Here is an 11,998-nt window from a genome sequence, read left to right on the forward strand (position 1 = left end):
AAACACTTAAATGTACATTCTTCTTTGTCTTGTCTTTGCACAATGTCTTGTGTTTAAATCTTAATTTTTATTTGCACTTCATGTTGTTACATTGTGGACCATGAGCTTCACAATTTCATCTATCTGTATACTTGTATATGGTTGAGATGACAATAAAGTTTGCTTTGATACTTGATACATTTCTTTGGCCTTCATTAATAAACTATCCTCCTTCAAGTTAAAGCACCACTACATAAGCAAAAAAGCATACTAGGGAGACTCCTTAAAAAACAACAACTCCTCCTCCTTAAAAAAAGAAGGTCTTAAAGTCTTTATTTCAGAAAACTAACACATACTTCTACTGCCATCTTCAGCGCTGTCCATGAAAATCTTTATATGGACTGGCAAGAGTAAACTGATGCTTATTATTTTTCATTAGCAGCTAACCATTAAACAGTAATTCATTAACACAACACTGCATGGCATAAAAATCAGACCCGACGACTCACAAGGCTCTTAATTTATTGGCCACAGTTCAACACTTCATTCATGTGTAGATATTCTTGATTTCCAGTTTCAAACTACTGTATTTTCCTGTGTGTTAAAACAAATGTGTTTTTGTGTGCGCTAATTCTGTATTTAGTCATTTGTAAATTTACATTTGCATTTTACCTGAGAACTTGTCACAGGGCTCCGTGCCTGCACTCAGTGAAGCGAATTATACAAAAATAAACTGAACTGAACCAATATCAACTGAATACATTAATATATTTATCTAATTACAATTTTCACTGCATGTACACATTTTTTATATCATTTTAACAGATCTGTGTGATATAGCTTATAATTGATAAATCATTATTTTGGATTTGTTTAATGCACTTTGTGATCAACTAATAAACTTCATTTTAAAACTGGTAATTTTAATAAATTGTGCTTGTTATTTGATCTAAACCTCCAATACCATATGGTTATGCACTTTGTTACATTCTTCATCATCTTGACACCAGAGAGTGGAGGCATATTGGCCAGACATACAAGTTCAGAATTTCACTGTAATAATCCTAACACCAGATCTCAGAAGTGTATGTTTTACACATAAAATCTTCACAAACTTGAACTCTGTTTTCATCAAATGATAAACAGCACAGTGACACAGAGGTTAGTGCATCTGCCACGCAGATCCTGCATCCTAACTTTGAGACTCCTTTTATATGTGTAGGTCACACCTTCTGTCAATCTGTGCACCTCTAGAGACACGCATGTTTGGTTAACTGTGTGAGGGAGCCCAGGGGTATGCCATGCTGTGGACTGGCACCTTCGCCAGGTCTGCACATTGTTTTATACCTGATGCTGTGCCTGAACCCTGAACTGGGTTAAGAAGATTATGCCATGTTGTAAACTGGTACCATTTCCAGGTCTGCATATGGTTTTACACCACATGCTGTCCCTGCAGCCTTGAGTGGGTTTGAAAGTGTATACATATGCGTTCTTACATTAAAATCAAACACTACACTTAAACTGAAATAAAATTAATTTTTCTACAGACAGATAGGTAAATACAGTAGGTAGATAATTTATTTGTCCCATGGGGAAATTTAGCTCTTTACTGTAAGTAGCTAAATGCATGAATCTTATATTTTTACATTATATATATTTTTCTACATAATAATAATAACATTTGTATAGCACATTTTCATACAAAAAAGTAGCTCAAAGTGCAATATGTATATGTATATATACATATGTATATATGTATATGTTCACATTGGATCCACAACAGAGGGACTTCATTGATTATTTAAAAATAAAACCACACCAAAAACCTAAAAGAATGCAAGAACTTAATAAACTTACAAGAACATAATTGTATTTATTTATTTAGTCACTTATTGATTGATTGGCTTTATTATCGGTCCTGTGAGTCTATATCCTTGTTTTTTAATGTTTCTACTGCTGTAGGCATCTGAATTCCCCCTTGGGATTAATAAAGGTTATCTAACCTAACCCTAGAAGATGATATGCAATACAACTCATTTTATTTGAAACATATTCTTAAAGTCAAAGTCATGTGAGATGATCTAAAGCAGGGGTGTTGAACTCCAGGCCTGGAGGGCCGCAGTGGCTGCAGGTTTTCATTCTAACCCTTTTCCTTATCAGTGACCAGTTTTCACTGCTAATTAACTTCTGATCCCTTCATTTCAGTAGCCCTGTTCTTAAGGATCCATTCCTCTGAATTGATTCCTTTCTTCATTAAATAGCAGCCAAACAGAAATGAGGCATGAAACGAGATGACCAGCTAAATTGGGGCTTCAGACTCCAACCGGTTTCACAATGAGAAGCAGATTCTTGCTGTTAAATAAACTCGTTACTTAATTCCATGGCTTGTTGGTGCTCTCACTCTGCCACAGCAGACATTTCCAGAACTGTTTATTTTTCTGTTTTTTCTAAGACCACCCTCACAATGTTTTGGTGAGCTGAGAGATCAGCCTTACTGACAACAACAACATTTATTTATATAGCACATTTTCATACAAAAAGTAGCTCAAAGTGCTTTACATAATGAAGAGAAGAAAAATAAAAGACAAAATAAGAAATTAAAATAAGACAACATTAGTTAACATAGAAAGGAATAAGGTCCGATGGCCAGGGTGGACAGAAAAAACAAAAAAAAACTCCAGAAGGCTGGAGAAAAAAAAACCCTCCACCTTTCTTTATTTTCACATAGTTTGTGATGGGCACAGGTGAGCTGGTCATATGGATTCTTGTTTTGTGTCTCGTTATTGTTTGGCTGTGTCACACACGTGCGACTAGGAAGACGTTGTATGGACCGAGTAAAGGTAATTCCACGCCAGGCCAGGGGGTGGCGTGTTGCACTAAACTTTCTCCTGTTATCTCTACAGACCAGCCGCGGGAAAACCTGTCTGATTTAGAACAGAAGACATCACTTCTGGTTCCGGAACCCAGAAAAATATCACTTCCGGTTCTGGCACCTAGAAAATTATCACATCCGGCATCTACTTTGTATAATGAAGAACATCACTTCCGGTTCCCTTACATCACTTCCTGTCCTATCCCTTAAAACCACCATTTTGACAAACCATCATCAGTTCTGTTTTGGACTCGGTATAGAGAACATCTCTATATTTAAAAGACTCTTCTGCATCTAGGAATAATATACGGGTGGCTGCCCCAAACCTTTTTAAGTGTGTTGAGTCAATTCATTTTACAGCTGCTAATTAAGAAAAAGGAAACACTTAAGGGGCCTGAGTCAAGGTAATTAAAATTAAGGCAAAAGAAGGTAATTAGCAGCAAAAACTGGTCACAAATTAAGAAGATGGTTAGAATGAAAACCAGCAGCCACTGTGGCCCTCCAGGACCAGAGTTCAACACCTGTAATCTAAAGTGATGCACACCAGATGAAAATGAAGTAAACAGAATTCTCTAAAGCACTGGAGAGCTTAAACTGCAAATAAAGTCAGTCAACATGCCAATATGTCCTTAAGATAAAAATCTAGACGTTCATAGACAGCTACAGACTCAAAGTCTTCAAAATGACACTATTATGCTTAAGTGAACATATTAATAAAATTCAGAACAATAGGTTTTCTGAGTTAATAAACCACTTCTAAAGAGTGTGATTTACACTAATGTGTCCATTGAAGCTGTATAAATAATTAGTGAGCGCAGACACCATAAACCACAACAGTATTAACAAAGTCACAAGTACAAAGATTAACAGTAATGCATGTTGGTCAGACATGCAATCAAGACTCTCACTGTACACGTGACAAAGCTACTAACTACTAATAAAAAGAAACTCAGGATTTTTTTCCCCACCAAAATCTTCATAAACCTGAGCTTCATTTTCATCCAGTGCTGAACTGCATGGTGACGCAGAGCTTAGCACAACTGCCTTACAGATCCAGCATCCTAGCTTTGAAACGCATTGTTGTGTGTGCAGGTTATACCTTCTTCCCATATGTGCACCCCAAAACACATGCATGTTTGGTTAACTGTGTGAGTGTGGGTTGTGTGCCATTTGCGCATCTTGTTTTATACCTGATACCATGCTTACAACCCTGAATTGGGTTGAGAAGATTTGAAACCATATGTGCATGCTTATTTACATTACAATAAAGCAATATCCTTAAACTGTGAAGGGAAAGTTCTCTTTTATATTTCAATTTGTATGTGTGTTTTTATATTGGAAGCATTGCAGGATGACTTCAGTGACTTTTTAAAAAGAAATCCATGACAAACACTTTGACTACAAGAACATAAATGTACAAGCGCAGATAACAACATACAGGATTTCTAGGTACTGTATATGCCACTTTTCATTTAAACAGCTTTAAATAGGCTGCATGCCCACTAGAGAAGAATGAAATGAACAGAATTCACTAAGCATTAGAAACTGTAAATAAAGCTGGACAGACACGTACTTAAAGTCTTAAGGAAAAAACACAAAAAAAACAACACTATAATGCTTAAGCAAACATAACAATAAAATGCAGGACGCTCCCCACCCCCAGTTAATAGACCACTTCTAAAGTTAATGCTTCACACTCAAGTGTCCATTGAAGCTGTTTAAATACTCTGTGAGCACTGACACTGTAGACTACAAGTGTATCAATAAAGTCACCATGTATAAAGATTTAACAGTAATATGTGCCAGTCAGACATGCAAGTAAGAATTCACTATGCGTGATACCACTACTAATAATCATCATAAACTCTGGACATTTATTTTCTCTGTGGTAATGTCACACATATTATGACATATTATTTAACTAACACCTTATCCCAAGGAGACTTGCAACGTTTTAGATACAACTGGTTCCATTTCTTTAGTTGTTCCAATTGAAGCACAGGAAGGTGAAGTGACTTGCTCAGGGTCACAAAGTGTCATTAGCAGGATTTGAACCCAAAGCGTTAAAGGTTTGAAGTCCAAAGCCTTGACCACTACACCACACTGCCTGCCTGTATGAAACATGCATATACTGTACATAAAACATTTCAACTCCACAATTCAACAGGAATTTTAATTTTGACCCATGTACCTATTAAGCATGACAACTCTGACAAACAGGGGCCCACCATGGTGTTTTATTAAACACAAATCATGACATTATAAAAACTATAAGGAGAACAGGCCCTTCAGCCCAACAAGGTCATTTATCATATTCACTTAAACTGTCCAAAATAACACATTTGAAGAGCCCTAAAGTTCTACTCTCTGCCACACTACTCTGTAATTTATTCCAGGAGTCTATGGTTCCTTGAGTGAAGAGAAAGGGGTGCACAGGACTGTGCTGGAATGTCGGCACGCAGTTGCATAGTTTTTTTTGTTATTTGTTCTTTATTTCACTTTATACAATTTCGTATATTAGGAATTTGTTAGTTGGGGTCAGAGTGCACATTGTACTGTGCTCCTGGAGCAAGTGCAGGTTGCTCAAGGGCCCAGCAGAGGAAGATCTCTTTTGGCAGGAACAGGGATTCGATCCAGTAACCTTCTGGATACCAGCACAGATCCTTAGTTTCACGTCCAGCAATTGTAAGCTGTTTAAACTGACATTAGAACAATGTGAATGAGGACAGGCCATTCAGCCTAACAAAGCTCACCAGTCCTATCCACTTAATTCTTCTAAATTAACATCAAGTCGAGTTTTGAAGGTCCCGAAAGTTCTACTGTGCACCACACTACTTGGTCACTTAATACAGGTGTCTGTGGTTCCCTGTGTGAAGAAAGACTTCCTAATGTTTGGGTGAAATTTACCCTTAACGAGTTTCTAAGTGTGTCCCCATGTTTTTGATGAACTCAAGTCCAAAGCCTTGACCACTACACCACACTGCCTGCCTGTATGAAACACACAGGTTCATAAAACATTTGAGTTCCACAATTCAATAAGCACACACCAAAAAAAAAAACCAAACATTTTATATACAGCTGGTTCCATTTCTTTATTTTTTCCAATTGGAACACAGGTAGGTGAGGTGACTTGCTCAGGGTCACACAATGTCATAAGCAGAATTTAAACCCACAAGCCTTAAAGGTTTGAAGACCACTACATCACACTGCCTGCCTGTATGAAACATGCATGTACAGAAAACATTTCACCTCCACAATTCAATAATCGCACACACACACAAAAAAAAAAATTAGGGAAAGCAGGAATTTTAACCCATGTACCTATTAAGCATAAGAACTCTGACAAATAGGGGACCACCATGTTTTTTTTTTGTTAAACAGAAATCAGGACGCTAGAAAAACTGTAGGGAGAACAGGCCCTTCAGCACAACAAGGTCATTCATCCTATTCACTTAGATAGTCCAAAATAACATATTTGAAGATCCCTAAAGTCCTACTCTCTACCACATTACTTGGTAATTTATTCCAGGTGTCTATGGTTCTCTAAGTGAGAAACCTGCACTGAAGTTTCCCAAAGCGTCCCTGTGCTCCACCTCCACACTCTCCTTAAGCAGGCAGCCATAACAGCAGGGACAGGTAGGCCTCACTTTTTGCTTTTGTGATTTATGACACAATGAGATTTGCCAGCAGACTCGTCTGAAAGCAACACTTGTGGACTGCCAGAAGCACAACTTTAAAGTGACAGAGTGCAGGAGGCTATCTGGATATAGGCAACACAAATCTAACAATCCAACTTGATTGTCAACTGGCAATAAGAAACAACAGAACTTAACGGAGTCTCGGTCCAAACAAAGCTCTTCAATCCTAATGCCCCCCCCAAAATGTCATCAAGTCGAGGTCTGATGGTCCCTAAAGTGCAGTCGTTCTTTTCTAGTTCTCCCTCCCAGATCCACAGACAGGTGAACAGGCTGGACGGATCTGTGCCAGCGCTACCCGCGATTCGGCTGGTTTCTGTCCCAAATCATCTGGGAAGAAGGCGCTGAATCAACTGAGGAAGAAACAAAGCTCCCTCAAAAGGTCGGCCTCTCAAAAACGATCTGTTAAATAACCAACCGTACACTTTGTGACCACAAGAAAATACGACATGGTTCATTAAAAAAACACTGTATTCTCTGAACGAGCTCATACTGTACGTGCAAATAAAGGGTAACACCACAGCGGGTCAGCGAAGACCGCTTTAAGAGTCAATATACTCGGGCATTATCACGTTTGCGATTTTCGGATTAGGACACGGAGCGATTCGTTAGTTGTGCACGAATAGACTTGTCCTTCGTCTGTGTGTGCATTAAAGGGGAGCGACGCCGATCGCGTGTTAGACAGACGGACTAACAGAGTCCTCCTACTGCGGCTCGGCGGGCTCCACACACGTCAGCCCCGTCGGATTTCTTATAAGGTGGAAAACGAAGGAAAAAAAAAAGAAAAGGCGCAAAGCGGGCGCTCTACCGGGACTCGAGGGAGCACCGTTGAACCCATCCACCCCCACCCCCCGGGGAGTCGGAGAATTCGAACGCGCAATCCTGCTCCCGTCCTCCTCCTCCTCCGATTGTTCTCCCTTCTTCCCCCTTTATTATTTCGATTGCTTGTAAATTTCGCGTCTTGGTAGTGGCGGTGTAACTACAGCTGGCCTGATGCGTTCGCGCTCTCTCTCTCTCTCTGGTTCCTTTTTTTTCTACACACATTCTCCTTTAAAAGATGGCGGGCAGACTAGTGGTGAAGATTTGGTGTAAAAAATGCATTTAGTCGTGTCCTCCCCCGTCACTCCCCGCCTACCCCCCCCCCCCCCTTCTTTCTTTTCGGAAACGTTTACGCCAATTTGCAAATTAACATCGCGTAAAAGCACACACACACGCACCGACTCCCGCGCGCAAACAAATCCAAAATCCCGTCTCGTTTGTTTACAAACACGTTGCATTTTGCCGATCCGAAGCGCACTCGGCGCCCCCGCCTCCGCTAAAGCAGGCTTTGTTACATTGTTGCAGCGCACACAAGCAGCTTTGTGAGCGTTTTGGAGATTTTTTTTTTCTTTTTCATCTGTAACACAACGCACACATTTATTAGCTCAACCGGCTCCTCCGGTCTACCGGCAACACAATCACAAATACATGCTAAGCAATAATGAGAAAATATTTTAATCAATTACTTTCCCCCTTTGCGGTTCCAACAGCGTTTTGCTTGCAGCCGTCCTTACAGCTCTCCTCTTATTTCAGCAAAGCAACATAATAGAGCGAGCCGCTGGGAGCTCCCTGCCCATGCGCCGCCCAAAATGGCCTCTTGGGTAGTGTAGTCCTCAAAGTGTTCGCTGTCTAGTGGAGTAAAAGGGAGCTGCCGCTGACTTGAGAACTGCAAGACCCACAATGCCGAGCGTCCGGACTCGTTGCCTTTTTTTCTGCGTTCGGCCCAGTCAGCAGATTGCTTCTAGATGTACGGAGAAAAAATAAATAATGTCTACCATTTTCAGGCAATTCGGTTTTTTTACTGTATTATATTCCTTTATTATTTCAACCCTTACTTTGTAAATGTTCGGAGGACGGTTTGTTAGATCATCCGCCGCACTCCACACTCTTTAATCTTGCTAACTGTCGTAATTTGTAGAAGAGTTTATGAGGTTGAATTGAACTGATTTAGTAAGCCGACGGCCGCCGTCGTGCCTTAAACTGTACGCTGCGGTTCAAAGACGCGGTTATAATTAACCTATTTTATGGGAATTATGTGCTACAAAGGCTAAATAAAGTAGTGACGATTTTAACATTGTTATCTTAAAACTCAACGGGTCAAAAAAAAAACCCGAAACGCGACTTGTTTTGATTAGAAAAGTATGAATCGCTTGTCCGCCGATTATTATGGATTATAATATGTCCTCCATGGTCGATTGAATACTTCCAATGTCAGCCAGGTTATGTTTTTATCAATAATTTTATGAAATGCTGTTGACTTTTTTTTACATTCATTAAGGACAGAAAACTCCATTTCAGTCATTCCCAAGCACTGTGACGTATTAGATAAGGCTGGGGACCTCTGAGGTTGTGGGTTCAAATCCCAGCAGTCAGTGCGAGTGTGAGTGTGTGACCACGAGCAAGACATGTCACCTGTCTGTGCTCCTATTTGGGAAAAAAACAACAAGAAAAGAAATGGAACCAATTGTATCTCTTAAATGTCATAAGTCACCTTAGATAAAGGTATAAGCCAAATAGTATCTAATAGTAATAATAACTCCCAGTGTTCACTCTCATAGTAATACAAAATGTAAAAAGCAAAAAAAGTTTTGAGGTAGTCTTTATAGTCAGTTTGACTTAATTGTCTAAAAAGGATGAAACTATAAGAACTAAGTGAATTGTGGTTTCCAAAATTGAAAGAATGTCCTATTATATGTGACATTGTGGCTCCTTCTGAAACACGAGACTCGTTCAGCTGTGAGAGGTTACATTTGAAATGAGGACTCTGGAACAAACTACAGAGACATGTAGTTGAAGCGGAACCCTTGACAACCCTAACCCTAAGCCTAACCTTAATCTTATTAGCTATAGATGCCACATGGGCTGGAAGGGCATAGGGCTAGAAGAGGGGATGGTTCCTTACCTGGATGGGAGGCTCCTAACAGGCAGATAGGCATCCCGGGCCAGGCAGGAGAAGGGAATCAGACCCAGAAGGAAAGGGATGGACGGACAACCCACTGAAAAAAGCAATATGTCACTGTGGGCTCTTTACTCCCTCAGCACGCTATATGGCAGCAGCCCAGGATATTAGTGCCCAATAGGAAGCCAGCAGGGCATGCTGGGTGATGTAGTCCAGCAGAGGTGACGCAAGAGGGTGCTGCAGGGAGACAAGCTCCCTGTTATAATGGACTTTCATGTGTCCTGGAAGTGCTTCCATCGGGCAGGTGGCCCTGGCACTGGAAGTACTCCTGGGTCCTTAATAAAAAGGGACTAGGGGGACATGGAGCAACACTCAACTTGTAGTGCGGTGGTCAGAGGTGTAGCTAGGGTTTTCAGTGCCCGGGGACAACTGAAGATTTCACGCCCCCTCCTGTTTGCCAAAATTCAATGGGAAAGGGAAATTTGGTGCCCCCGGATGCTGCGCCCAGGGACAGATGTCCCCCCCCTTGACCCCCCTAGCTACACCACTGACGGTGATGAGAGGAATTGTGGTGAAGAATTTGGATTGTGGAGAGAGAAACCTGTGCTTTTGTGTACTTGTGGAGATATTGTGTAATTTGGATGAATACGCCATCCATTATTTGAACCCGGGACTCTGTGTGTGTTCGTGACGGTTTGGGGCTGGCTGACGCTCCAGTTTCCATCACATAGCGAATCAAACAGGCTTGATGCACTGAACGGTCTCCTCTCATTTGCCACATATCTTGAGTTCTTATGAACTACAGGGCACCAATACAGGTGCATCTCAATCAATTAGAATATCATTGAAAAGTTCATTTATTTCAGTAATGCAATTCAAAAAGTGAAACTCATATCTGCTATATATATATATATATATACCGTATATATATATATATATATATATATATATATATATATATATATATATATATATATATTGTGGAATATGGCCGGCCATTCATCCCGGCCAATACCCCCAAGCCGCCAGGTGGAGCCCTGCCTGCAAAATAGAGGTGCCCCGAGTTCCAGCAGGGCATCATGGACAGTGGAGTTTTTCATCACAGCCCTGCTGGATACCATGGGAACCTCCAGGGGACGCTGCAGGAAGGCCCCGAGACTTTTGTTTCACCTATAACCCGGAAGTGCGTATTAGTCACGGCGACAGAGCGAATGACTCACTTCCGGGTTGAAGAAAAAGAGTTTTTATCTGACCCGGAAGTGTTAACAATCACATGGACAGAGAGAAACACTTCCGGGTCAAGGAGTATAAAAGGACTATGGGAAATCCCAGACATCGAGCTGAGCTGGGAGTGGAGTATTGATTAGTGATTGATTATTGTTTATTTATATGAGTATTGTGGAGTGTAGGGTGCTTTGTGCACTGTTTATTGATAAAATAAAGTCATATTGGACTTTTATCTGGTGTCTAGCGTCTCGAACAAGGGTTCAAGGGAGCGATAGCGCCCTCTATCTGTTACAATATATATAATAATATATATATAAAATCCTAAGCCTAAAAGTGCAATGATTTTATGTCACGCATTTATGTTACGTTTTGTACCACGCTTTTAATCAGGCTCATTTTAAGACCTACATATATATGTTTGATATCATTCTCTTCAAAATTTTTCGAACTTTAATGTGATGTTGTTAGATTTTCAGATTCTTATTCCGTTTTTAAATCATAAACTAAAAAATATCAAGAACTCATGTCCCGTGAGACGAGACTTTGTTCCAAGATATTTAACCACTCCCAGGGCCGGGAATAAAAGACCAAGAGTAGATGACAAAGACAGCTGCTGTCAGGCTTTTAAATGTTCGAAGCGCCGCATGAGATGAAGATCACGCTTCACGGCAGCAGCAGCTGCTGATCGAGTAAAGAGGAGGTAAAATGAAAAACTATTTGTTTCCCATTGTATCACCGTTTAAGAGGGGGTTTCGGAGCAGCGACCACGTCTCCTTGGGGTGCGTTCAGCCCCCCTCTTCACAACGTGAGCGGCAGAGACATGAAGTGGCTGGCATATAGTGCAGGCCGGGGGGTTGGCGAGCGGGGGTAACCCCCTAGTATTATATAGATTCATTGCATACAGAGTGATACAGTATATTGACTTGGTGCACTTGGTGCCCACGGCCCACCTGCCAAGTTTTTTTTGCCTGCCTAAGGTAAAGTCATCCCTGATGGAGGATCGCAGGAGTCGTGGGGTAGAGGGGTCCTTTCATCGGATTGGCTGTTTCAGCTGTGGAATGGCCAAATGGGCAAGGCAGCTTGATGGCCGAGGTCTCCAGGACTCTGAACAAATCCAAATCATATTATGTGATATCATCTACTGTTAAATTCTGTGCCATACTTGTAATATTTTTATTTTTATACTGTATTGAGGATTTGTTCTGTTCTGTTCTGTGTATTGTATTGTATTGACCCCCCCTTTTCTTTTTGACACCCACTGCACGCCCAGCCTACCTGGACAGGGGT

At 40.8% G+C, this 11,998-nt stretch overlaps 1 protein-coding gene across 6 annotated transcripts in view; it reads right to left on the reverse strand.

Annotated features, from left to right (window-relative positions):
- Positions 1-8,178, reverse strand: part of LOC114657328 (bromodomain-containing protein 3-like) — a 116,544-nt gene extending 108,366 nt beyond the window's left edge. For all 6 annotated transcript variants that reach the window (XM_028809088.2, XM_028809086.2, XM_028809085.2 and 3 more), the window contains exon 1: positions 8,052-8,178. The gene's annotated coding sequence lies outside the window, so the exon portion shown is untranslated. The remainder of the gene's footprint in view (positions 1-8,051) is intronic.
- Positions 8,179-11,998: the final 3,820 nt, after the last annotated feature.

Source organism: Erpetoichthys calabaricus, chromosome 9, assembly GCF_900747795.2.
Source record: "Erpetoichthys calabaricus chromosome 9, fErpCal1.3, whole genome shotgun sequence".
Classification (NCBI taxonomy): domain Eukaryota; kingdom Metazoa; phylum Chordata; class Cladistia; order Polypteriformes; family Polypteridae; genus Erpetoichthys; species Erpetoichthys calabaricus.